This window comes from Meriones unguiculatus, chromosome 6 (assembly GCF_030254825.1).
Source record: "Meriones unguiculatus strain TT.TT164.6M chromosome 6, Bangor_MerUng_6.1, whole genome shotgun sequence".
Lineage (NCBI taxonomy): Eukaryota > Metazoa > Chordata > Mammalia > Rodentia > Muridae > Meriones > Meriones unguiculatus.
Genome location: NC_083354.1, coordinates 6,937,312 through 6,962,272, shown reverse-complemented (window position 1 = coordinate 6,962,272; position 24,961 = coordinate 6,937,312).

The following is a 24,961-nucleotide window of genomic DNA, read 5'->3' as shown; positions in this document are numbered from 1 at the left end:
GACCAATACTCCAACCAAGAACCATGCATGGTGAGGACCTAGAACCCTTGCTCAGATGTAGCCCATAGACTCAGTCTCCAAGAGGGTTCTCTAATAAGGGGAGCAGGGCCTCTCTCTGATGTGAACTATTTGATTACCTCTGATACTTTTGAACTTCCAGGTCTTACATTAAGGCCTCTGACTTATTTTGATCTTTTTGTTGTTGTTGTTTGGTTGGTTGGTTTGGTTTGTTATTTTTTGGTGGAGTCGGGCAAACAATTCCTGGAGCCCAGACAGATCTGAATGCCAGGAGGATTGTACAACAGGCCTGTGGGCCACTGAGGTGTTCAGGGCACCTGCACATGGCATGCCCTCCTGTGATTACACTCCGCCCTTCCAGGCATCCACACTCTCTAGGACCCTGTCCTTCAAGGCACACTTTCACACACACACCTGCACTTACTCACAGGCAGGTGTCACTTTCCTCCCTTAGCTACAGCTGAAACACCAATGCATACTCTCGAACCCATGGACCTCTCTCACCTTCCTGAAGAACGCTCCGGACACCAGAGACAGACAGACCCAGTCTAAAGTACAGACTCCAGAAACAAACAGCGAAGGATATGGATAAGCAGATGGCTGGAGGTCTGCTTACATATCCAACAAAGATCAGGACATCATGGCTTCAACAGCAACCCCAAAATCAATGGTATTGTGTTTTGGTGACATCATTAAATATATAAGGGAAATATACAATATTGTCAAAGATGTGGCTTTAAGAAATATCTAAACCAGCATTAGATACCAGAATACTGATTTTTTAAAAATCCTGAATAAAACAATTTAAAGTTAATTGTTATGTCAAATTAGGAAATTTATCTCCCCTCCCTGGGATTGGATAAAATTGTTTTTTTTCAGTAATTTTTGTTCCTAGAAATTTCTTCCTTTTCAGATAGAGTGGATAGCCTAGAAATATGAAAGCTGTCCCAGTACCCTAGCTCAGGAGTTCAGAGCAGGTCAGTGGGGGTTTGTTTTGCTTGGTTTTGCACTGTGGCTCTTAGAACACATAGAAACCATTTAAAAACAGTGTTTCTGCTGGCAAGAGATAGCATTCAGTTTTTGGTTTGTTTGTTTGTTTGTTTGTTTAAACCAAGGGCAGTTAGTGGTTTTCAAACCCCATCACTTGCCTGGCTACTTACTAAAGTATGACAGCACAGTTTAAGAATATGGGCTTAAAAAAATAAAAAATAAAAAAAGTAAATAAAGAATATGGGCTTGCAGACCCCAAGAAGATAAGTCACAAGAACGGCCCAAGGGAGGACGAGTAAATATCACTCAGAAGGGGAAAGAAAACAGAGCTAATGGTTGAAGAGTGGGAAAAGGTAGGCAAGCGAGCACAGACAGAAATAAGGGTGCAGATCAGACCTGGGGAGAGCAGGGATGGGAGGCAGAGAAGAAAGAAATGGTGGGTGGGGGCATCTCTGTGACAAGCTGCAGACATAAATCAGAATAGGCCTCTGGGAGGATATAAGGAGGGCTCTAGCTAAGACTCCTAGTAGCAGGTGCCATGGAGACTGACGAGGACACCCTTTATCTAGACAAGACTCCTAGTGAATGGAGATCACCAACCCACCTGCAAAACCTCAGTCCAAAATTCACCTACAAGACCTACAGGGACAGAGATAGAACAGATAGAGCAGAGATTCAGGGAATGTCCAACTAATGCCTGACCCAACCCTAAGACCCACCCCATGAAAGAAAGCAAACCCCTATCACTATTAGCAACACTCTGATATGCTTGCAGACAGGAGCCTACCAGAGTTGTCCTCTGAGAGACTCCACCCAACAACTGCTCAAAACAGATACGAAGAGTCAGCCAAACACTGGGTGAATCTACTGGAAAAGAGGGAAGAAGGAAAAATGGACCTAGAGGTGACAAAATCTCCACAAGAAGACCATCAGAGACAACCAACTAAGGCCCAGAGGGGCCTATGGGGTATGAAGCAAGGAAAAATGCATATTCTGGACCCAGGTCCTCTACTTAAAGGTAGCCAATGGGCATCTTAGGCTTCACATGGGCCCGCTAGTTAGGGGAGTAGGGATATCTCTGACATGGACTATGCTGCCTGCTTTTTGATCACTTCCTCCTGATGAGACTGCCCTACCAGGCCACAGGAGAAGAAGATGAACTCAGACCTCATGTGAGTAGATGAGCTGGGGAGTGTGGGTAGGGGGGCTCCCTATTCTGAAGAATGATGGAGGGAGGATAAGGGAGGGAAGATGGGTCTGGGAGGAAAGGAGGGAAGGCCTATGACCTAGATGTAAACTAAATTAATTAATAAAAATTAAAAAAAAAAAACAGAAAAAGAAAGAATGTGTGCCTGAGTTACCTAGGACATCAGTAAAATTCAGAAACATGTGTTGCAGAAATAGCCATGATCATAATCACCATAATCACAGCCAGTGCAATGCTGTTTGCATGGCTTTCACAGAGAGATAAAACACTCATGGGTGAAAGACTCAAAAAGAAGAGCACAAAACCCCACTGTGCACAGGGTACATGGGTACAAGGACAGTGTGGAAAAGTGTGAAACAATGTGGAAAACTGGGACAGTATGGGACAGTGTGGGGAGTGACTCCCATCATGACCCAGACCCTTTAAAGCACTGCAGTTAAGGGGGAGATAGAAAGACCTGGAGGGGACAAGAGCTCCACAAGAGGAGCAACCCAGAACCAAGAAATCTGGGCCCAGGGGTCTTTTCCATGACTAAAATTCCAAACAAGGACCATTCATGGATATTACCTAGAACCCCTGCACAGATGTAGCCCATGGCAGCTCAGTATCCAAGTGGGTTTCCCTAGCAAGGGGAACAGGGACTGTCTCTGACATGAACTCAGTGGCTGGTTCTTTGATCAACTCCCTCTGAGGGGGGAGCAGCCTTACCAGACCACAGAGGAAAACAATGCAGCCAGTTCTGATGAGACCTGATAGTCTAGGGTCAGATGGAAGGGGAGGAGGACCTCCCCTATCAGTGGACTTGGAGAGATGCATGAGAGGAGATGAGGGAGGGTGAGATTAGGATGGAATGAAGGAGGCAGCTACAGCTGGGTTACAAAATGAATAAACTGTAAATAATATAAAAAAATAAAAAATGCATGTTAAAAAAAGAACTGCAGTTATAAATGGTTCTTGCTTTGTGTTAGTACTCAAAAAGCTTGAAAAGAAATGACTGACTTATGATCCTTTGGGACCTAATTTGGGAGAAAATCAGGTTTTATTATCTCAGCATTTAGATTAGTGTGACAGCATAATTCACCTTAAATATTGCTCTTTTAAATATTGCTCTTTTACTTTCTCAATAACATGCCTCCATGTTTTACAATGTGTGTAATCTCAAATCATAAAAAATAAAGACAAAAAAATAAAGACAAAAGTTTTAGAATGAGGAGCTGCAGAGATGGCTCAATGGTTGAGTACAGGCCGTTCTTCCGGAGGACCCAGTTTCAATTCCCAGCACCCACATGACAGCTTACAACCAACTATAACTCCAATTCCAGGATCTCTGATTCCCTCTTCCAGATTTTGCAGGTGCCAGGCACACATATGGTACACAAACATACCTGCAGGCAGAAATACCCAGACACACACACACATTTTTAAAATGTTTTAAAATTTCGGAATGAGAGTTTGTAGAGTCTGAAACAAACTACCTTCATAAGGAAATAATAAAGTACCCCTTGCAGAGTGTCACATCTGCAGAGAAGGTGCTTCCAGTCACAGGACTGCCTGTCCATATCATAGATATCTACGTATAAAGTTTTCTTACATGGCTCAATATTCTGTCAGCTGCGTCATTTGAATTATTGTAATATTAAATTAAACTTTAATGCGTACCTGTCAGTCCTGAACAAATCCGTGCTTTAAGAGAGAATGAGTAATTGATGCAGTAGGAATTGTGTGAAACATTTTAAATAGCAGCACATGGATTCCCCCATGGCAATCTGTGTCATAAGGCTATCGCTGTATCCATTTCACAAGTAAGGGGACTGAAGCATACAAATGGAGAACAGAGTCACAGTCTGAAATCAGGCATCCCGCCTCCCCAGGCCATGTGCTAAACTACTGAAGCAAAGAATTTGCTTTCACCATGAATAAAAGCACCAATAAAAAATGGTTCAGTGCTTTGAATAAATTTACATGCAGTGTGACACATCTCTAAGTGCATGTCACTTACTAGATTTAAGAAGAATAGAAATGCCAATCACTTCTGACTGACTGTAATAACCACATGAAAATGATCTTAGAAAAGTGAGGGAAGAAGTGGATGTAAAATTTAATTATGACAAAGTGCTATTGTCTCATTGTTCTACCCAGCCTTTTAGAGGCAAAGAAGCAGGATCGTTCTATTCTTCTCTTATTGCTGAATTCCCTTTTTTTTTTTTTTTTACAGCTACCTTCATTACTGTAGTTTTCACATCAAAATTGTGACCCATAAAAGAAAAAAAAAAAGAATTTACTGCATATTAAATTATGTGAAATCAATATTATTTTGACAGTTTAATGATTTAAAGCTGCCCTAATTAAAGCTACTACATAAATTAGAAAAAAATTAAGAAAGGTCATATATAATGCTAAATATTTACATAAAAAGAAACTTTTTAGTTCAGAAAATATTTAAGTTTTAATTTTATGTAGAAAATATCATTTAGTCTAGGTAATCTGAACATTAAAAGCAATTGTAAGTTTATTGATGTGGTTTCTAGAATATAAATGTGTATCTTTTTTTTCTTCTTTTTTTTCTTAATAATTCAAAGCAATCAAAAATAGTGCACTTGACAAAAGACTTGATTCCTACAAATAACTTGATTGAGCAAAACAACGTTTTCTAACGCCAGGTCTCCAATTTTAAAAGACAGAAATGGTAAATGTACTATCTCCGTAAGAATTGAAGGAGGTAGCAGAATTCTGCACTTAATGGACCCTGAGAATCTCTTTCATGGGAGACGGAGCATTGGTCCTGAAAGGCTACACATACTTTGTATCCCCTGCGGACTCACTGGATACGTTTAACTTCTCCCAGTTTCAGGAAAGCATATTTCATTGGGTTACCATAAACACACGTTAGTGTGTGACATTTGCTGCGGTTAACTCTCCAGACTGTCAGCTTTGTGTTGAATAAATAATTAAATGAATAGATAAATAGAGAAGTCATTGAATTAATGGTAATTGCTGAGCAGTAAGGATATCCAGAGGTAATATAATGATACATTAAATTCCCTTGCACAATATAGTATGGGGGAAATAAATAGAAATACATCTCTTGTGTCAATTGTTCATTTTCAGTGTTTTCAATTGCTATGTTTTTATAGCTTATCTTTCATTACTATTCCCTATTGTAGAAAATTCTTAATGCCTTTCTTTTATTCCATCCACATGGTTTTCTTTACTGATTTGTACATGTTTATACTAGTTACTTTGAAATCTGTTGGTATTATCTGACTCCTGGCTCTTTAAAGCAGCCTTTATGACTTGCTTTCCTTCCTTGTGCATTTGTTGATCCTCTCTGCTACTCTATCTACCCCTCCCCTTCACAGAGAACATCACATTTCAGGAAATATATTGTAGCTACTGTGAAGTCTGCAATACCTTCCCCATCTCCTTTCTGGGATGTATTGTTTGCTTGTTTATCTGTCTAGTGACTTGGCTGGAATATTTTATTGGAGCCCGTTTTCTTTTTAGCATGCAGGCTCTGAAGTTGTTTCTCACAAATAAAATTCTGCTTGTCCAGCTGCCCCAGAACCAGTCAGCCAGCACCATGATTTCAGAAGGAGCCATTCATAACTAAGCATGAACTGAGACATTCAAAAATCAAAGCAAAGCTTCTCTATATTTTGTCAAGGCAGATTTAGAGAAATAAGAGAACAGTGCTTCCTTTAAACACAAATATGTCTGAAGTATCTAAATCAATGTAAGTCACATAGGTCTAGAGATAGACAAGTTGATTAAAAACAAATGTCTGTAAAATATTAAAAGCACATAAGAAGGCTATGATTTCTGTATGCCCAGCACAGTGTGATGGATTTGGTATGGTGATCTCTGAGTTGTTTATGAAATTCTTATTTATTTAGCTTTGTTACTTTTTCAGGCGCTAGTTTTGGGGAAATATCAAGGTGGCACAGAGCTACAGACACGAATAAACACCACTCCAATAAGCATACACATATGTGTTCACACCCATCTGAGGCAGCAACAAGCTCTGTTTAATATATTTAGTTGCCTTTTCTTAAAAGTCTTTTTTTGTATATGTTTGTGTGAGAATGAGCATTTTGTATTTCCTTTATAGTCTATTGAGCTAAATTTTTTTTTTCCAATGCAGTTTATTCAGGAACCTTGAACAATCATCTGAGCCTGGGGAAAGCCCACTTTAAATAGCCTCTGGGTAGCCAACCCCAGCATGCCACATGGGCAATGCAGATAGGTCCACATACATGGAAGCAAGCCAGATCCTCGGCCTTAGCCAAATGTGGAGTTGTTTGTGACAGAGAGCACTCACCATCGGGAACGTGGAAGGCGGAAACCAGCTCCATCTTTCAGGCGCAGCATTACGCAGCTCTCTACAGTTCCCTCTTTTTGTTTTAGACGCATCAGGCAAGAGTAGAGGTCTGATCTCTGATATTAGAAATAAACTGGGACTTTGTACTGATGTTCATTTCGGTGTCATCTTGTTCTATTAATTTCATTTTAGATTTCACGTTCTTTGATTTTGAGTAAAAGGTTTTTAATTCTGCAAAATTCTTACTCATCATCGTCTCCTCAGTTTTCTTAATCATTAGTCCCACCAGGCTATTATATTCAGATAAGGGCTCATGTGGCTTGAATGGGTTCTCTAAAGAGCCTTGAACTGTTCTCTCGCCCCCACATCACAGGAGAACTGCATGTACCACCCAAAGAGAACTGCATGTACCACCAAGGCTTTCTTTACTTCTCTAGGAATCACGGTGGTTTGAAAATAAGAATGGCCTCTCTATGTTTGAAAACTTGGTCCTAAGTGAGTGGTCGGGGAGATGAGGCCTTGTTTCAGGAGGTCTTTCACTGGGTCTGGCTTTCAGACTTCAAAAGCCCATGCCATTCCCAGCTATCTCTCTTTGCCTCCTGGTTGTAAATCAAGATGTGAGCTCTCAGCTAGAGCTTCAGGACCATACCTACCTGCTGCGATCATATACCCTATCATAGTGATCATGTACTCTGCTTTCTGAGACTATATGTTTCTAATAAACTCTACTATAAGCTGCCTTGGTCATGGTATCTTATCACAGCAATAGAAAGGTAATTAAGGCAAGAATTGAACATTGTGAATCTTATTTTGATTTTTCAGTCCTTACTCACTTACTTGTTTTGGTTAATCACATATGCACACACACACACACACACACACACACACACACATTCTACACCTCTAGTAAATTTGTATATGAGATTAATTCTTGGACTCATTTGATTTTTTTTTAATTTCCAGAACCTTAGTTTTCACATGTAGATGTATAATTTTCAGTTGTCATCTTTGAATCCCTGTTTCTTTCAATGTTTTCAACTCCTATGGTCCCTATCTGCCTCCCTTCAGTGGTTTCAACATGTAACCTGAGTGATATATGGCCTACTTGAATTCATGATCTTCCTGCTTCTACGTTTCTCCTGCACTGGAATAATAGCTGTACACCACCATGCCTGGTTAAGTTTTTCCTCTCTAGTTATATTATTTCAAGATAGAATATGGATTCTCCTATTACTCTATCATTGTATTTTAAAATAGTCAGACTTTTGTTTACTTTCTAGTCTAGTATTTTGGAGGTTTTTCTTTTTGTTCAGATTGTAAATTTTATATTTCAACACTTAATAGTTTAAAAGTCCAAAATGATATAGATAGGCTATTGCTTTTGCTTACCTTCTAAAAGTTGAATGTAAGTTCCTGTCGCTGAAGACACCAGGCATGATGGACACAAGACTTGGAGAAAGCAAATTGCATCTCAATATGAGAGCCTCTTCTCCAAGGACCAATATTTCCTCGTGTTGGAAGGTTCTAGGCAAGCTGTCAAAGAAAGGAAGCAATCAACAGTCCTACACAGCTGCCACATCTCTGAACCACAGCAATGACCAGCAGCAATGGCACTCACATCTCGTCAGTAACCAACAGTTATACAGTGGGAGGTAAAGCCCAGTTAACAGGATAGAAATCATGCCTAGTACTGAAAATGTGTTCAGATAGACATGATGACTGGGGTCATGGATTTTTGAAGGGAAGCTACTACTAGCACTGTACCAAACCAGTATGAACCTGAAATGCATTCTAAATACTTACAGTAGGTAGGTTTCTATTGCCTTCACAAGCCATTATGACAAAAATCAATCTGAGAAGTAAAGGTTTTATCTGATTTCATAACTGACTCTTCGACCTCACTCTATCACCGAGGGAAGACAGGGCAGGAACTGACACGGGTTCCAGAGAGGAATACTGCTTATTGGCTTGATACTCATGGCTTGCTAAGTCTGCTTTCTTACACAAATCAGGGCCACCTGCCCAGGCAGGGGTGGCACTGCCCTCATGACATAGGACTGCCCACATTCATCATTAATCAAGAAAACATCACAGACTTTCCTAGAGGCAATCTGCTAAAGGTATTTGCTCTATTAAGAATTTCTCTTCTGCTGGGCACAGTGATCCATGCCTGTAATCCCAGCACTTGGAGAGGAAAAGGCAGGTAGATCTCTGAGTTTGAGGCTATCCTGGTCTCCGAGGTGAGTCCAGGACAGCCAAGGCTACGCAAAGAAACCTGTCTCAAAACAACAACAACAACAACAATAAAAAGGTTCCCTTTTCTTACATATGCCTAGGTTAGTGTCAAGTTGACAAAGACCTACACGCACATCCTGATATCCACCATTAAGTGAAGTTCTCACCTCTATGGAAGAAGCTTCTTTATGTAGCAGACAAGACTATTAAAGAGAGCCATAGGTGGTCAAAATGCAGAGAATAACTAATATTGGGTATGCAGCCCTCATTGATATGTCTACAGCACAACCACAACTGGTAAGGCTCAGGTAATATTGTGAATGAGGGGCAGAAAGATTCTAACAGCAGAAGACTAGGAAGTGTGCTGAAAAAGTATTCCTTCTAAGAATGACAGGGAAATTACACAAGTGAAATCTTAACAATAATCTCAACAATATGGCTGCCTAACAAGACTTGAAAAAAAAAGTGACATCACTGACAGGCATGCTAATATGGAAGGGAGATATCTCATTGAGCCCCACCCTTAGAAAAATTAACGACTTCTCAGAGAGAAAGAATTATTCATCCTTAGGAATGAACCCGCTGTTTTAAACATTTTTTTTAACTTCTATCCTTACACGGAAGATACATAATCATAAAAAAAGAAATCCTAGTGCTAAGATTTACAAAAGAGTGAAAGTGAAATAGTGACTACAGCATTAAATAATTAATCATTAGTTAGTATTTATTGATTTCTTCATTATGTATTGTTTCCTTTAAAAATATTTTTTCTTATTTAGTTTACATTCTGATTGCAGCACCCCCCTTCTCTCATCCCCATCCCCGTCTCTAGCACATCCCTTCCACTCTATTCTCCCCTATTCTTCTTCTCAGAGAAGTGGGAAGACCCGATGGATACCAACCTACCCTGGCACATTGCACTGCTGCAGAACTATGCCTATCCTGTCCCTTTGAGGCCAAACAAGGCAGTTCAGGTAGGGGAATGAGATCCAAAGGGAGGCATTAGAGTAGGAGAGAGCCCTGCTCTAGTTGTTGGTGGGTCCTCCACACGAAGACCAAGCTGTGTATCCGCTACATATGTGTAGGGGGCCTAGGACTTGTCCAAGCATTCTCTTTGGTTGGTAGGTTCAGTTTGTGAACCCTCGTGGACCCAGGTTAGTTGACTCTGTAGGTTAATCTTCTGGCTCCCTCAATCATTCCCCTAACTCTTCTGTGTGACTCCTCGAGCTCTGTTTAGTGTTTGGCTGTGGATCTCTGTATCTGTTTTCATCAGCTGCTGGGTGAAGCCTCTCAGAGCAGTTATGCTAGGCTCCTGTCTGCAAGCATAGCGCAGTAACATTAGTAGTGTTGGGATTGGTTCTCTCCCACGGCATGGGTCTCAAGTAGGGCCAGTGTTTGGTTGACCGTTCCTTCAATCTTTGCTCCCTCTTTGCTCCCTGCACATCTTGTAGGCAGGAAAAAACTTGGGTCAAAGGTTTTGTGGGTGGATTGGTGTCCTTATCCTCCACGGAAGTCCTGCCTGGCTATAAGACGTGGTCACTTCGGGCTCCAAATCCCCTGTTGTCAGAGGCTCGGCTAGGGTGCCACTACAGACTTCCTGTGGCCTCCCCTATTCTTGTCTCTAGCAAATCCCAGAGATGCCTCCCACCTACTCATAATCCCCATCCCTGTTTCCCTATACAGTTCTCTCCCTCCCTCCACCTCTAACGATTATTTTATTTCCCTTTCTGAGTGGGGTTCTAGCATCCTCCCTTGCCATTTAATTAATGAAACAGCCTTAAGAGAAATTATTCCACATGTTACAGCTGAGAAAAAAAAAATCTGAAGACAGATCTACATTTGCTTTGGCTACATATTAGATAGCATGTTGGATAGAATTAGAAAGGAAATTTTATAGTTGTTTCTTTACAAAAAAACATCCCCAGAACAACAATAAAGTGTATCATTGAGTGTCAATTCCATGTTGGAAACTATTTTAAGAAAGAATACACATGTGAACAAGCCTTTCTATGATGAAAAACAAAACAAAACAAAACAAAAAAGAACATGTTTGGAGACCTTTAATGATTCTGCTTGAAATTTCAAAATCTGAGAAGCTAAGTACAGAAGGGAAAAATGTTCAAGGGCTAAGAGGGCATTATAAAGGAGAATGGAACCTTAATATGAGGTTACTTAGAGTGCAATAGGAAATTACACTCACCTTAGTCATCCACGTAGTAGATAGTGAGACACCAGATCAACTTTGGCGCTACTTTATTGAAAAAAAAAAGATATTTTCATTCTCATCAGTATAACCTTCCTTATGGTAGAAGAACAGGACATTTGAGAACCAAAGACTTAATTTTGTAAGACTTCTAATCCCTTTATTATTGGAAAACAAGAGTAATATCTGTGGATCATGCTGCCTATCATAAAGGTTCGGATTTCACTACTGAGATTAGAACTAGGAAGTTGATTGAAGACTCTCAGCAAACCAGATAAAGCAGTGAGACTGCCAAAGAGATTTAGAGCAAAATGAAAATTGCTCTGGGACAAATGCCTGGGAACAAACACCTCAAATGACCAAAAGGAAGAAGAAGGTGAAAGAGGTGACAGGGAATAAAGCAAAGGAGTGGAGTACAAAACAAAACCAAAAAGTGCAATCTTGTTCTAAGTGTAACAAGTGGATGAACAAACTTTGGAAAGTTTTAACTTTAACTTTACTTTCTCTTTTATTTAGTATAAAGGCCAGTGGTATATAAAATGCTGCTCCAAGCTTCAAAATGAAATCTGAACATGCTAAATTGGTGTAGGAAAGGCAAGCCTTGGGGATAGAGTAAACCAACTAATGCATGGCTTTCTTTACTTGGAAAGAATCTCTACTGAAAAGAGAGAATTGAAGGCAAGTGTGATTCCTGGGAGAAATAAACTGCAGTCACGGGGAGGCTAATGCAAATGAAAACACAAAGACCACACAGCCCAGCAAAGCAATGCAAGGCAAGGCTAAGAAATCCAAGATAGTTCTTGCTTTTCTTTAAAACCAGTTGCAGACACCTAATTTTGGTTACTCTGCAAAAGTCAGTTAACAGAGCCATGGATTTCTATTTAATGTGGAATATGTTTACACTAGAAAGAAGCAAAGCAAATGCAGAGAAGCAGTGATTAGCTGTTTTGGCAAAGAAAAATAATGCTTTCTAGTCTCTTTCCCTCCCTATATATAGCCTGGTTTTCTACTCACTTATATGTATCATATATAGAACATATTGCTTCCATATAGCATATATACATATGGAGGCAATATATTAACTTGGAAATTTATTACTTGTAATTAAGATGTGATGAAAAAAATCCATAAATTAGCACATGCACTATTAAATAATTACCATTGAACAATATGTATTTCTCTAAAGCTAGAACATGAATTAAATACAATAACAATCATTATATTCTAAGCTATCAAGAGAGTTGTATTTTTATTAATTAGACAGCGAGTTAATTAATATGCCATAGCTAACATTCACACATAGCAAAATGTATGAAATAGTAAAAGAAATGAATTTTGTCTTACATTTTTTTAAAAAGTAGGTGAAATATATTACACTTGATAATTAAATGGATCCATGCAATAGAATAGAAAATGTAAGAGACTCACAAATATGAACAGCTAATGTAAGTGACTAGTAGGTCAAAGTTGTTAAAATATGATAAATGACAAAAGAATATGTTTGCTACTAGAGAAAATTAATGTAAAATTGAAACAATATGCTTTAAAAGATGAAAATACATATTCAAATATCACAAATTAATGTCTTAATCAAAATAAGAAACCTGGGTGTCTTAATTTGCTTTCCATTGCTATGATAAAGACCATGACCAAAAGCAGCTTGGGCAGAGATGGGTTTAGGTCAGCTTACAGCCTAAAGTTTATCACGAAGAAAAGTTAGAACAGGAGCTCAAGAAAGGAACCTAGAGTTGCAAGGGAAGCAGAACCATGAATGAAGGACACCTACTGGCTTGCTTTTCACAGATTGCTCAACTTGCTTTCTTATACAACATTTGATCACTGCTCGGAGGTCATACCACAATGAGCTGAGCACCTCGATATCAGTAATTAATCAAGAAAAGTCACTATAGTATGGCCCACAGGCCAATCTTACGGAGACAATTCCTCAATTGAGATTGCCTCTTCTCAGATATATTTAGGTTTTGATCAGGTTGCCAAAAATGAGCCAGCACACCTGGGGCAGTGAGATGCTTCAGTACAGAAAGTGTCATATAGGCATGGAGACGTGAGTTCGTATGTTTATCACCCATGTAAGAGCTGGGTGTGGTTGTAGCCCCAGTTTCTGAAGCAAGGACAACAGCAAGCTGAGTCCAGGACTGTTGGACAGTAAGTCCAGACAAACCCATGAGCTTCAGGGACAGGAAGAGATGCCTTCTCAAAGCATGAGGTGAAGAACAAAAGCAGAACACTCTGATGCTGAACCGGGGCTCCACATGTGGGCACACTTCCACTCCACATGTACATCTCCTGAAATCACATATCCTGAAATATTTTTACAATTCTGGCTATTAAAAACAGAGGGACGTAAAGATATGCAAAAACAGACAAATGAAAGAAATATCTACAGCACTTCCAAGGCACATAACTAACTAAAGGCCTGTATTACTTGATGGCACAGGAAGAACAAACAGAACACCACACAAAATTTCAACAGGTCACAAAAGAATATATTTCAACTGTCAGCCAGACACAACAAAACTCAGACTCACTGCCACTAATGAAAACATAAATTGAAGACAGATCACATTCCACGCAGTAGTTTGTTAAAAGTTAAATGGAAATAGTACCCATGGCTGACGGGGAAGGGCAAATGCATGTATGTTTCTATGAAATGCAATTTTTCACTGCATTTGGAGAAAGCAAGCTAACTACATTCATCAAAATTAAAAGTACATGCCATGTCACTGAGCAATTTCAATCCTGGAAATATGCTCCACGGAAATAAAAGCAGCAGTGAAAATGATATATTTACTAGCGGGTTTATTATAGTAATGTTCAAAGCAAGAAAGTGGCTGTAAAGTCAGTGAACATCAAAGAGACGAAAGAGTCAATAAATCAAGGCTTCTTTGCATCACAGAAGTTTATAACCATTAATAAAATGAATTGGATATTTGCCTGTTATCTGAGGCACTCCTAATGAGTGAGAGAAGTGAAATATAGAGAAAAATGTCTGATATGTCTGATGGACCCCTTTTGTTAAAGTGTGCACTTTAGTCACAGAGTACACTTATGTCTCTGTGTGAGTGAAAACATGTGTGTTTCTGTAATTTTCCCTGTGTGAATTGTGAAATGGAGAGAAACAAAAAGCAAGGTGTTGATTTCAATTTTATGTTTGGTGGGCAGGATACATATCTTCACCGAGATACTTGAAAGAGAAAGAGGATAACCACAATTGGAAAGGATTGCTTCTAAAATTAATCCACTTTGAAATTATACACTTATGTTTATGAAAGTATGTGATATAGATATAATACTACTAAACTGAAGAAAAACAAAACATCTGTACCTGTATTCTATGCGGACACTTTAAAGGAAAATTTTGAGGAATAATATTTATGGTGTATTTTTCTTTAAGACATTCTTACCTGTTTAACCAGTTTTATTAAGGGCTTGCCAGACCTCAGATTCCATGATAGACACTGATTTCTCAATAGTAGTTGAAATACAGTACTTACTCTCACAGCCTACAGTTTAGGAAGGAGGAAATACTAGTAGCCAACAAACTTTATGGCAAAATGTATATGTGTGTGTATATATATATATATATATATATATATATATATTTCCTTCTCAGAATGGTATAGTGAAAGATGTTGGAGCCCGTGGACATAATGCAGAGGTAGAGTAGAGTAGTTGTAGCACTCATAAGGTCTTAGTTTTTATTTCGTCAGTGGGTTGTGTGGTGTGGTGGGGGAAAGGAGGGAAACGAGACTAGAAGCACAATGTCTTAGAGTCAGTGCCACATGGAATCAGGAGAGAGAATTATTATCCCAGACACAATGGAACAGTTGCATACAGACTCACACAAGAAATGAATGTTCATGTTTGACAAGAACAAAAAGAAACAATTCTGTCCTGTTTCTTAATTGAGAACCTCCAATCAAAATGTGTTTGAAAACATAGTAAAGACAGATAATATAACGCTTTACAGAGCAGGGGAAGATGCCTGGCCCTGGCATCTCCTTTGTGAAACAGGAATCTCTTGAACATGTCAAACTTTGAAGTATCATAACAATTGAATTACTTGCAAAAGACCATGTTGGCTTCTTTGTAAAGAATCATGTAGTGTGGGAGGGGATGAAAAGGTTGGGCAGTGCTTCAGAGGCTCTAGAACTAGCTTAGAAAACTATAACTAGCCTCAGATCTATGTTACTTCAACACTTCCACCAAAAGATAGCCATCTATGTGAGGGTTAAGGCTAGTGATGAGGAGAAGAGGGCAAAATCATACTCTTCTTCCTAGTTACAATGTGTGAACTCACAGGCGGGGAGACAGGAAGGCAGGGGGAGGGGGAGGAACCATAGTTGTCTATATTCCCAGACTGAATAGTGAGTACAGCATGGGGGGAATAAAATCATGTTTAGCTCAGCTCTAAGTCTGCTTAGGAGGTTATTTAAGGATACTGTTCGCGCATTGATGGGCAGTAACAAGGGGAAGCAAATACGTCGATAGCGGGTGAGTTAGGTGTTAGGTTAACACCATGACAAATTAATCAAAATGCCACAGATGAACTCTGGAAGTCAGCGTAATTGTTTGAGAAGCATACAAATTAAGATTCTAAGGGCTGAAACTGAAGGCATTTACATAGTAATTCCCACCTGTACTCACTGTGGCTCTTTCAAAGGTAATTAATTATCTAACATTTGGGCAGAGCATACTCCATTGTCAAAGAAAATCTTTCAGTAAAACATGCAGGGTTCTGGAAGTTGGGTATTGCTTTGACAGGGAGTAAAATAGAGAAAAGAAAACATGCTATAGAATCAAGGATGTAATTTAAACCCCGGGCTTAGGAAATTTAAGTTTGTGGATCCTATGAATTGCAAAAGAGTAAATTCCATATATGCTTGGATAGATAAGAATGGCGAAGATAAAAATGGGCTTGAGCGATCACCATATTGAAAAAATAAGTGAGCAATGAAATGATTAAATGAAAATGGCGTAGAAGTGAAAATAGAGTAGTTTTTGCATCGGTTCTTACCAAATCCGGTGTAAGAGCCTACACTGCAAAGGAAGAGATTGGCAAAGGAGACACAAAGAGTAGCTAGCAAAGTAGGGGTAAATTTGGGAGAAAACAGAGGCAAGTCCAGGAGAAGCAAGAGAGAGATTTGAAAAATAAAAATCACTGTGAGTGATTCTAATAACCAAGATGGGGGTGAGCAGTGAGCGACTCCACGCTTTTCTTCCTCCAACAGAAAGTTCAGCTAGCAGCTATCTGCAGAGAAGACTAATGTTGTGGAAACTCCAGCACCTGGGGAATAAGCCTGAGAAGCCTTGTGTACCACAGACTGAACGCAGGCTCCATCAGAAGACAGAAAATTGCTTTTACCTTTTGCTGCTCCTTTGTTTCCCTATGCTGGTAAAATACACAAGACTTCCCATGAGTCCACTGTTTGTACAGTGGGAAGAGAGTTTGAACAGAGCAATTTGATCTTCCTAGCATCCCAAGGTGTCCTTTAGAAAGCTCACACTGATGTCACCTCAATGGGAATTTTGGGGAAACTAACAAAGCCAGACCACCTGAGGTCAAAGAGAAAAGAGAACCCATCTTGACTACAGCTCGCTCTTACTATCATAGGAGAAACTTAATCAGAAGTATCAGTGCACAGAACGTGGGCAAAATTGACCTGGATGTTCCTTAAAGCCTGATAGAAGTTCTCTTAGCATGGGCATGAGTTCTTAAGATAGTCAGCCTCAAGGTCCAGTCTCAGAAACCACCTAAAGGCCACAATAGATAGAAATATATCTATTTCAAAGTATTTCAGTAATCTACAAAGTCTACACTTATCCTCCTGTATAATAAAAAAAAATTGTAGCTCAACATTACCTCAAAGCCTACTCAAAGCCCCATGAAAGGATAAGGCCACCACAGGCCTTAAACACACACACACACACACACACACACACACACACGCACACACACACACACAGAGAGAGAGAGAGAGAGAGAGAGAGAGAGAGAGAGAGAGAGTTGGTTGGTTATTTAATAACATTACGCCACTTTCTGAGTGGCAAGTGTGTAGCTCTGTCATAGTGGGAGAGTGTGGCTATACCTCCTCACATCATTCAGGATCTCAGAGCAGACAGCTAAACCAGAAAGAGCCAAAGGCTGGCCCCTGCTAAACCATTTCTGCTGGCTACTCATCAATCTTCAAGGTCCCACACACTTTCAAGTTAGAAATATCACCTAGAATCCAGGTCCTCACAGGTAAGCTGCTAGACGATATGCACTCAAGGTATGACAACAAGGTATGACAACTGAACTTTTGCCTAACAGTTGCAATGTATCTATCCCCTCCTTTGAGTTCATTGACTTGCATTTTCCCCTCTTGTTTTGCTTTGTCCAGCTTTCTAACATCTCCTTGGCTTGTTTTTCTTTTAAAAAACAACTTTTTGTTCCATCGATGCTTTTGTTTCCAGTCTCAATTTCATCTCTTTCTGCTCTGACCTTTATTTCGTAAGCTATTACTACCAAGGGTGGTTTGTTCACAGTTCTCTACATCCTAGAGGCTCATCGTTTATTCTGTAAGTTAAACCTTTCTATTTCTATGTTTGTATTTACTGTTTTAAACCTCCTACCTGTCACTGCTCCGGTTGTATCCCACAGGGCTTATAACGATATGTTTTCATTTTCTAGAAAGCTTGATTTCGATGACTTGTAATTTCTTCAGTGACTCATTTGTTATCTAAGAGTGTGTTGCATATGCTTCATGTTTTGTTTTGCTTGTATTGTTTTTATTGTGATCTTCTAGGTTTGTTATATAGTACTCAGAAAATACATTTAGTTTAATTTAAACTTTTTTCAATTTGTTAATACTCAGAGATTATTAAGAATCAAAGAATAATGACCCCTCCAGAATTAAATTTTAAAAGCTAGTAGGTGTTTTATTGTTGTTGCTGTTGTTTTACTTTAAGTCAAAAACCATTAAAACAGATAAAGGTCATTATGCAATGACAGAAGGATTAATTTAGCAAAAGAATGAAACAAATATAAATATACATGCATTAGATATCACCCCAATCCCAGAGCACTCAAATACAGAAAACCAATGGAAAATCATGGAAGTTAATTTGCACTATAGACAAAAAATGCACAAAAGATTTATCACCACAGCCTTCCAGGTAGAAGACACACCCTGTTTTCAGGATATAGCATATGTCACATCCCTAAAGAAAGTCTCAATAACTTGAAAAAAATCCATTAACATTAGAGCATCTTTTACATAGACATAAAAAATTCTTAATGCCCATGTGGAACTACCATAAAATGAGAATAACCAATGCACTTCTTAGCCAAAAACAATGCTGGCATCATTTGATTACAAACACTATTTGCTACAGATATGATTATTAAAACAGTATATGGCATAAAAATAAAACCAACGACTCATGGAACAAAGCACTGAGCATTTACAATCAATTGATTTTTCAATAAAGTTCCACATTTCACAGTAAGAAAATGATCTTCTTTTCAATAGAAGACATTAGAAAAACTAGTAAACTTCACAGAACAAGAAAATTAACTTATCTTTCAAAGCATACAAAATAAATTCAAAATGTATTATAGATATAGGTGTAAATCTGGAAACTAAAAACTAAAACAAATGTGCAAGAAAACTGTTCAAGCTTGTTCTGGCATAAAGACACACACAGATATACACAGAGATATATACAGAGAGACAGACACACACAGACACATACACCTATATATGCACAAAGGCATTAATAGACATCTCATCCCAAGACAAACAGACATGTGAATATGCTCAATAACTGATGAGAAAAAAGGCTTAGAGTGCGAAAGAGAACAAGGTATATGAGAGGATTCAGAGGAAGGAAAAGGAAATGGAAAACGATGTAATTATATTAAAACCTCAAAAGCAAAATAACTTTAAAAATAAGAAATTAATATTCAAGCCACTAGTGGATTACCACTGCTTTGATTTTAGAATTATGTGTTGACCGTATGAATGATAACAAGTACTACTGTCTAAAACCATACTTACCAAATGATCCAATAGTCCAATAAACGCACATATACTCTATGAGCTGTAAGTCGTCAATTTTCAAGATTTAGAAGGTCTATGTTCACTGTAACATTGTCTGCAAAGTCAAAGTTATGGACTCAACATAAATATTCATCAGTGGATGGTCAATGGGGGGATTAAAACACATTCGTTGTACATGGTAGAAAATTATTTAGCCTTTAAAATGTGGGGGCGGGGCTGCAATTCACAATGTGTATGAGCCAAGATGACATTCTGCTAAGTAAAATAAACCAGGAACAGAAGGATTCTGTTTTATGACTTGCATGTATATAAAAGCAGAAGAGGATAGAATGGTTTTAACCATGGAAATGCTAGTGGTGGGGAGAAGTGACAGATGTTGACTAGTTGGTACAAGTCTCAGAAACTCAAGAAAACCAAAAGTATTTAAGTGATATGTGTTCATTACTTTGTATCATTCCACACTTTGTAAGTTGAGTATGAGTTAATTAAAAATGGTTGCTTACTCCTCTTGGCTGTGTTTGCTTTTGTTGTTCTAGAGATTTCAGGTGTGCTTTTAAATTGCTAGTATGAGATCTCTCCACTTTCCTTAAGGAGTCACTTAGTGCGATGAGCTTTCCTCTTAGCGCTGTTTTCACTGTGTCCCATAAGTTTGGTAAGTGGTATCTGTCAAGGAAACCAGAAGAAGATCTGCAGAGTAAACTAACCTGAGTACCCTGGGACACACAAAGACTGAATCACCAACCAAGAAGCAAACAGGGGCTGGACACAGACCTCCCTACACATATGTAGCAGGTGTGCAGCTAGGGTCGACATATGGGTGTCCTAACAGTGGGAATAGAGGCAGCCTCTGACTATGTTGCCTGATCCCTGATTCTTTGTTTTCTAGCTGAGCGGCCTGTCAGACCTCAGTGAATGGAAGAGTATGTGCTTAGTTCTGCTGTCTCTTGAGGTGCCAGGGTGGATTGGTATCTCTTGGAGGCCTCTTTTTCTCTGATAAGGAGAGGGAGGAATGGAGGTAAGGGTGCATGAGGCTTGGACTGGAAGAAGAGGAGGGAGGGGGTAAGATAAGACTGTAATTTTAAAAAGAGAGAAAAAAATTATTGCCTAAACATGATCTGCACAATGACAATACCAGTTGAGATCCAAATCTGGATGGGAAAAAAAAAATCTCACAAGGCCTAACCCCCTAAATAAAGAACTGTAATTAGTGGATTCTGAGAGGGAAAATTAACCTTCTCTTGGGACAATCCCTAAAGGTCTACTTTAAACAAATACACACATGATCAACTCTTAATGGACTTAGTAGGTTGTATTTATATTTTCATATGTGCATATTTATGTATATGTGTGTGAATTTATGCAACAATAATTAAAGAAGGGGTTATATAATAGCAATTAAAGAAGAGGTCATGAATTTGTAAGGGAGATGGGGACATAGAAGGATATGTTGGGGTGGAAATGATGGAAATGCAGTAGTGATTTATGAACTACAAACACTCATGCGCCCTATAGGTGCTGGGAATTGAGTCTGGGTCTTCTGGAAGAACAGATAGTGTTTTTATCTTCTAAGCCATCTTTCCAGCCCATTGTTGTTGTTGTTTATTTTTTTTTCGGTATCTACATTTACCTCTTGCTTCCTAGAACTTCATTCCTGATCTTTATGCGTTTTTACATTCCTTTTAATGTCCTCCTATTTACTTTGCTATAGCATTACTCTTTAAGTCAATTCACTTTTAGTCCATTTCTTTAACCTAGTAAGTGCTGTATGTTTTGATTACTTTATTTTCTGGAATTAAATGTGAGATTTTGTTCAATTATATATCCACAAAAGCCTGGACAGCATGCAGATGACACATTCATGTGGTCATAAATGAGCAGCAAAGGAGAGATTCAACTGGCTTTATCCATTATGCTACCTTATTCTATGGTGAGGTATCTGAGACTGTCTTTGTGGTCAATAATTCACTAAATGGAATAACAAATTTCAGTTAGTACTTATGGATAAAGTTTATAGCAAGGAAAATATATGAACAATAACTAGCCAGGAAGTCAACAAAGAGGTACACAGGACAGGATCTAGGGAAGAGAAGATGTAAAGTCTCTGGCTGCTCCCAGGATTTTGTGTGGATTTCTCACACCAGCAATATTTGAGTATGCATAGTGTCCAAAAGAGAGGCTGAACCAAGCCTTAGGACAGGGCTCTTTATTGGCCTTGGCCATGCTTATATGATATATGCCACCTATCTGTTCTCACTCTCTTGTCTTTCTAAATTTCAGTCTTACATGGTATTATCTAAATCTCCAGACCTAAATCACATTGTTGGCAGAAACTACCTGGGATAATATAAAGTTGCCAAGTAAACAGATACACTCCTAGAAATCACGATGTTCAAAGGCTTAGGGAGTTTGGATCCCTAGAACCATGTAAGTGCCAAAGCATAATTTTAGCAGGACTAGCTGCAAAAACAGACTCTAAGTTCAGTTTAGAGAACATTATGGAGGGTATAAATTCTACTTTGTTTAGATACAGTGGCATGCTTAAACTTGACAAAATATGTAATAGCAGAGATTCTTTGGAAAATATTCATAGCCTTAGAAAGACAAGATTGATGGTTGGATTTAAAATGTGAGACAGTCATACATTCTCTAGAAATGTTTATTGAGATAGCTAAGATCTTATGAAAAGAATGATTGCCATACTGCTGCCATTCTGCTTTCTCATTCATTTCCTCCTGGCTGTTGAAGAGAACCATGAGCCAGAACATATTCTAACCCAGAGCTCACCAGTTAGAAAAACAAGCATCCTGTACACTATGAAAATCAAATCTCAGTAGAGGTGGGACAAAGAGAACAGACATACTGTAAAAAGAAAAATGAGAAAATATGAATATCAGTAAATACATACTGTCATGAGATAATGCATGCCACATGAAAAGACTCAAATAGTCCTGATTTTAAAAAATTCTTTTGAAATCTATGACAGTAATAAGCTAGTGACCTGTTAAACAATCTAAAGTTAAAAACTTCTGAGAGAGAAAAACAAAAGCTTGAGGTAAGAATATAAACCAGGGAAAAGAGAAAAGAGAGAGGCACTAAAGATGGAGGGAAGACAAGTTCACTACTAAAGAGACTTGTTCAATTTCTTTATGGTTTGCCCTTTTTTAATTTTTAATTACACTTTATTTACTTTGTATCCCCCCTGTAGTTCCCTCCCTCCTCCCCTCCCAATCCCTCCCTTCCTCCTCCTTCTCCACACACTCCCCTCCCCAAGTCCACTGATAGGAGAGGGTTTCTTTTTCTTCCTTCTGATCTTAGTCTATCAGGTCTCATCAGGAGTGGCTGCATTGTCTTCCTCTGTGGCCTGGTAAGGCTGCTCCCCCTCAGGGGGAGGTGATCAAAGAGCAGGCCAATCAGCTCATGTCAGAAGCAGTCCCTGTTCCCATTACTATGGAACCCACTTGGACATTGAACTGCCATGGGCTACATCTGTGCAGAGGTTCTAGGTTATCTCCATGCATGGTAGAGTATGAGTCTCAGGAAAGACTCCTGTGCTCAAATTTTTGGTTCTGTTGCTCTCCTTGTGGACCTCCTGTCCTCTCCAGCTCTTACTATTATTTCCCACTTCTTTCATAAGATTCCCTGCATTTTCCCCAAAGTTTGGCCGTAAGTGTCAACATCTGCTTTGATAGTCTGCAGACAAAGCCTTTCAGAGGCCCTCTGTGGGAGGCTCCTAACTTGTTTCCTGTTTTCTTCTTCTTTTGGTGTCCATCCTCTTTGCCTTTTGGAGTGGGAATTTAGCATTTTAGCCAGAATCCACCCTCTTGATTACTTTCTTTAGGTGTACAAATTTTAGTGGGTTTATCCTATATTATATGTCTATATGAGTGAATATATACCGTGTGTGTCTTTCTGCTTCTGGGATAGCTCACTCAGGATGATCCTTTTCAAATCCCACCATTTACCTACAAATTTCATGATTTCCTTGTTTTTCATTGCTGAGTAATATTCCATTGTGTAGATATAACACAATTTCTGCATCCATTCTTCAGTTGAGGGGCATCAGGGTTGTTTCCAGCTTCTGGCTATTACAAATAAAGCTGCTACAAACATGGTTGAGCAATGTTTGTATTGTGTACTTGAGCCTCTTTTGGATATATGCCTAGGAGTAGTATAACTGGATCTCGAGGAAGCGTTATTCCTTGTTGTCTGAGAAAGTGCCAGATTGATTTCCAGAGTGATTGTACCAGTTTACAATCCCACCAGCAGTGGAAGAGGGTTCCCCTTTCTCCACAACCTCTCCAGCATGTGTTGTTACTTGAGGTTTTGATCTTGGCCGTTCTGATGGGTGTAAGGTGAAATCTCAGAGTCATTTTGATTTTCTAATAAGGTTGAGCATTTCTTTAAGTGTTTCTCTGCCATTTGATATTCCTTTATTGAGAATTCTCTGTTTAGCTCTGTTTCCCATTTTTTAATTGGATTACTTGATTTGTTGCTTTTCACCTTCTTTAGTTCTTTATGTACACTGGATATTAGCCCTCTGTCAGATAGAGGGTTGGTAAAGATTGTTTCCCAATCTGTAGGCGGTCATTTTGTTTTGAGGACAGTGTCCTTTGCTTTACAGAAGCTTTTCAGTTACGTGAGGTCCCATTTATTGATTGTTGATCCTTGAGCCTGTGCTGTTGGTGTTTGGTTCAGGAAGTTGTCTCCTGTACCAATGACTTCTAGGGTCTTCCCCACTTTTTCTTCTAACCAATTTAATGTGTCTGGTTTTATGTTGAGGTCTTTGATCCACTTGGACTTTAGTTTTGTGCAGGGTGATAAATATGGATCTATTTTCATTTTTCTGCATGTAGACATCCAGTTAGACCAGCACCATTTGTTGAAGATGCTATCTTTTTTCCATTCTTGTATGAAAAAATTCCAAGTCTCTGAAGAAAGAATTAGAAGAAGATATGAGAAGATGGAAAGATCTCCCATGCTCATGGCTTGGCAGGATTAACATAGTAGAAATGGCCATCTTACCAAAAGCAATGTACAGATTCAATGCAATTCCCATCAAATTACCAACACAATTCTTTCTAGACCTGGAAAGAAAAATTCTCAACTTCATATGGAATAACAAGAAACCCAGAATTGCTAAAACAATCCTCTACAATAAAAGATCTTCTGGCGGTATCTCCATCCCTGATCTCAAGCTGTACCATACAGCAACAGTTATAAAAACTGCATGGTACTGGCATAGAAACAGACTGGTGGATCAATGGACCTGAACAGAAGACCCAGAAATAAACCCACACACTTATGGACACCTGATCTTTCACAAAGACGCCAAAACCATACAATGGTTTGCCCTTTTATAACCTGTGTTTAGATTTCATAACTCAGGTTTCAAAATTATTTCACAGACACCTCTTGATTTTGTTCTTCCAACAATCTTCTCACATTTATTATACCTTCCATCCTTCCTCGTTTAGAATATTTCTTTAGGAATTAAATCTTAAATTTTTGTGATTTCTCTTACTCTCTTTAAGCTCCATTACACTGAGAAAATGAATATTTGAGAAGGAGTTCCAACAAACTCTTCTCTTATCAGAGAGTAGCAAGCTTTTCCAAATGGAGACTATGAACTCAATAACATTTTATTTGTTAGGTTTAGTGCAATTTGAAATCATCTTCTCACTTTGACTACATTGCAGGCACTCTTTCACATCCAGTCATTTATTTTTCTAAAAGTCAAGATCAGTAAACCCTATCACTCTCTGTAAAGGTGGTGATGTAAATATGTGGAACCAGTCTCAAAAGAGGGAATGACTGACATGTCTTTGTTGTATTCAAGGGTAGTCTTAACTAGAGGTAGCTAGCAGTTATCAAGACAATGGCATTGTTATGCATTTTTTATTGTTGTTAATTATATTTCTCAAATC